Raw genomic sequence first — 4,830 nt, forward strand, 5'->3', positions numbered from 1 at the left:
TTATTATAAGCAAATTAAGTTATGTTTGATGATATCATACTGAGGACATTTTTGTCCTCACATTGAAATGGGAATCAAGGAAATTTAACAATTAAAATTTGATCTCCATTTAAAACGATTGCTCTTTGCTTTATCACAACATCACTTTATTCTTTTTACTGTTTTTAGAGACAGTATCTTACTCTGTAGTCTAAGGTGGACTTGAGACCACTTGGCAATCCTCCTGTCTCAGCGTCCTGAGTGCTGGAATTACAATCATGTGCCACCATGCCCAGCTTCTTATTTTTAGTTTTAAAGTATAAATAGACTCCAAAAAATCTCTTCTTATTTTTATGTATTTAGTACAGGGTCTACAGGGTCTCATCATGTAGATCAGACTCAGTTATTCTCCTGTTGTCAGCCTCCCAAGTGCTGGGACTATAGGTGTACACCACCACGCCCACTCTTAAAAGTCTCTTTCTCTCTTTATTTTTTGGAAAAGTCTCTTCTTAATACCACATAAAAATTTAAGTTATAATCTACTAAAACTATTTTTATTGGCATTATTGTGTTCATTCAAGAACTCACATTAACCTTTATATTTGAAGAGATTAATTTTGTACTTATACTTAGCTTTAAAAGTTCACAGACTTTAAATGTGGCTGTTTCTAAGCAGAACTGTAGAATTCGAGTTGCACAATTTTCATATATCAGTTTTTACTTAAAAAGGCAAATTCAAAATTAATACTGGCCTATTAAGAAGTTTTCATAAAAAGTGAAAGTTGTGAATTTTTATATGAAATAATATATAATTTAACCTGATTTTTTTCCTGGAAAAAATTGTCCAGATGTGATGTATTTTCACTCTGGATCTCTATTCTAAAGATTGTACAAAAACATTAATACTTTTTGACAACTTAGGCAGGTCACACCTCAAATGAGTTCTGAGCAAGGCTCCCATGGGAAAGGAATTGTGTCACAGTTTCAAATTTCCAACACATAAAAATTCAAATATTCTAGAAGAGAATGTTGTTTGTTGAAAAGATTACTGACAATAACATGGAAACTTTAGAAACATTTTGTTATTATTACATTTAGACTGCAGTTTAATATATTACAATCAAATATTTCTGTGTAAATGTAGGTAAAGGGTAGTTTTAATTCTTAGTAGGTTATGAACTGATGTTTTAGAAAAATGAAAGATAATAATTTCTTTTCACAATTTCACATTGTTATATCTTCTCTTGTCAGAAGTGCAGAATATGTGGCTTATTTCATATGCAATGAGACAATATACTTGACTGTGCTCTTGTTGATTCCCACTGGCCAGATTTATCTTCAGAAAATATTTAATTTGAATTATAAGCAGAATATTCCTTATTGTGAGTCAGAATTTAATAAAATGTTATAGAATTTCATAGGATTTGATGATAAGCTTATAAAGCAGCTATAAGACACAAGATGTTGCTTGTGCCTAGAAAAATGAAAGGATGAATTGGTTCACTTACTTTGAAAGACAAACTAATTTCATCAAGAAACAAGTGATAGAAACTCAAAACAATTCCAAGATTTTATGGCTGGCCAAATAGCTCAGTGGATTAAAGCACTTGCAAGGAGGTGCAGGTGCTGGGGTTTGATCCCCTGGCCTGTTGTGCTGGCTTCGGCCTTAGGGCACACTAGGAAGGTGATTGATACTAGGCATGGTGACGTGCACCTGTAACCCCAACTCTTGGGAAGCTGTAAACAGGAGAATCACTATGAGTCTGATCTAGTAGTGAGACCCTGAATACTCTGTACACTCTTCCTTAAATAAAAAAAATCAAGATTTTGAGTATAGTCAAAGGATATGAACATATCACATTATTTCTCCTTAACAAGGGAAGAGTTATTATTGGTCAAACAACTACTTTGGAGAATATAAAAGAATAAATTCTAAATTGGAAATAAAGCAAAATCAACTACATCTCCCAAATCTAAGTAAAAGATAATGTAAGAAAAAAACGTGTATGTGGTTCAATGTATTCTATAACTTCATTTGAACATACTACACTTTTAAATAGGATTAGAAAAATGATAGAAAGCCATCCATGCAAACGTAATAGCAAAGAAAGTTCTTTAAAGCCTTTTAAAATAATACCTAGCTGCAAATATTCATTAAAGAAAGTAGTGAATACACTGAGCTTCTTAATATATTGTAATTTTTTTGAACTCTACCAATGGTGAGGATGAAAAAATCAATGTCAGACATGATTTCCACGAAGTTGAACAAAAGTAGAAAATAGTAAAAGAAAGAAAATGGAGGAATAAAAGCCACCCTTTCATAACTGTTTTGGAATAATGGACTGTCTGTAAAGTCAACACTTTCTGCAACTACCTGCATCAGAATAAAAAGAACATGAATCCCAGTCACTCATTCGAATAACTCAGTGTTTTCATTTTTCTATTTCGTAGCACTTAATAGGTTCTGATCAGAAGGTACAGTACTCAATATCTTCCTAAAAATTAAAAATCTTCATAAAAATTCCAGATAGAACTTTAATTATTAAGAAATGTTACTGATGAAATAAATAAATACTTCATATATTCCATGTGTTTGCCTAAACATATTATATGTACCAAGTTTTCAAACCTAACAACAAAACTGTGAAGGAAATGTTATTGGCATCAAATAAACAACAAAACATAGAAGGTAGTAATTTATCCACTTTCATATGATAGTAGTCATTGATAGACTCTACTATAGTATGATTATTTGGGACAGGAGATATCAGGACTTTAATCACTAAATATCCTATATCAGAATAAATCCTGTGTCAGAAATAATGGGGAATCATACCATATTAATAGCATAGAATTCTTAAAAAATAGAGAACTAGCTTAGAGGATTAAATCACCTACAAGCAGACACAGGGGCCAGGGATTCAATCCCTGGGGTCTGCCATACTGGTCCCACCCCCAGGATATGCTGCGATGGCAATTGGACTGGGCATTGTGGCACATACCTGTAATCTCAGCTCTTGGGAGGCTGTAAGCAGGTGGATCACTATGAGTCCAATCTAGTAGTGAGACTCTGAACACCCTGTAGACTCTTCCCTAAAATACAAAAGAAAAAAAATCATAGAATGCTTAGGGTAAGATAATACCAAAACATCAATACAAGTAGCCCTGTGCTATAAGATTTTGGATTCTTCATGCTCAGAACATAGATCTAATAGGCACCTTTATGATCTGGCAACCTTTATAATCTACTGTATAGACAGATAAACATTTCATTCCTTAGAAGATTTTCTAGTTCCAAAGCAGTATCTTTCTATACTCAAATAATTCTATTTTTGTATCCCTTGACAAAACAATATCATATAATTTTCTTCAAATGCTTGATTGCATGCAGTTTTAATAAAAGTAAAAATAAAGTACTCAAACATACATCAGAAATAAATTTACTCCTAGTATTTTCCTTTACATTTTTATGTGTTATCAAATCACTTTTCTTTTAGTAGACTTGAATAACAACAGCTTAAATGTGGAACTATATTTTACCCACATGAAAATGTCAAGAGACATAAGAAAAACAATAAAAAGTGAAGAAATACTGAGAGAATTTATAGCATAATGTTGGTGGGTGCCTTGTTTTTCAGATGTTCATTGTCTGTACACACAGTGGATAAATGAAAAGGAGAAAGTGTGGATATTTTTCTTTTTCCTACACTTTAGCAAATAAAGGACAATCTTAGGTGACATTTATAAAAATGTAAACCTATAATTCAAGTGATAATCATCAATATTTTTCATTTTTGTTCAGTACAAAGAGAGATAAAGTGAGTGCCTAAGTCCTTAAGGGTTGTTGAACTGCCAGGACCTGGCTTTATTTATCTTCAACTACCAAACACTTAATACAGAAACTGGCATTTAGTATATGTTCATTAATTCTCTGCTGACTTTAATTGTGACAGTGAAAAGCAAAACTTAGGACTTACAAAGGTGACAAACATGAAGGGTTCCAGTCAGTGAATATTACAGATTTTAAATTTAAAAGTAATTTTCAAAGGCTGTCAAAGAAATTAAACTGGCCATTGTTTAATCCAATGTACAATTTTTTATTTAAGTAGTAGCATTTATCAATTGCTCTGTAATTTAAGACATTGCAATAGAAAATTATAGCATTTACATTTTTAAGTTTTCAGAAATCTTACGATGTGTATACCATTAATACTAAAAGTGAAGGTCAGAGAGTCTAACAGTAAAGGTGACACAATAATATGTAGTGAATTTAGGTTAAGAGACTTAACACTGTACATCATCAGAGTCTCTACTTTTGTTAGTATGCTATGTTCTGAATTTTTTAAATATATTTAGTACAGGATCTACAGGGTCTCACTATGTATATTGGATTCCTAGTGATTCTCCTGTTTTCAATCTCCCAAGCACTGGAGTTACAGGTGCAGGCCAACACACCCAGTCTCAATCACTTTCACAATGCTCCCCGGGGGCGGGGCTGACACAACATGCCAGGGATCGAACCCTGGCCACTGTGTTCTACCTAAGTGGGTGCTTTAGTCTGCTGAGCTATCTGGCCTGCCCTATGTTCTGAAATTTTGAGCTGGGATATGTGTATATACTTTAAGAAACACAAGAACATTATTTAGACATCATTAGCATGGTTGATATTGGATATATTAGAAGAATAAAATACTGTGTAAAAGAGAAACTATTTGTCATTCTCAAGAGAGTTTTCTTGTGTCTGGGAATAATTAGGTTGATTGTATGTGTATAACCCTTAAAAATGAGGCTTTAAAGATTCAAAGAACAACTAAATACTTTTTAGAAGCAGCTAATTCACTATAGAATACT

Source organism: Octodon degus, unplaced genomic scaffold (genome assembly GCF_000260255.1).
Source record: "Octodon degus isolate 3935 unplaced genomic scaffold, OctDeg1.0 scaffold00198, whole genome shotgun sequence".
NCBI classification, from domain to species: Eukaryota; Metazoa; Chordata; class Mammalia; order Rodentia; family Octodontidae; genus Octodon; species Octodon degus.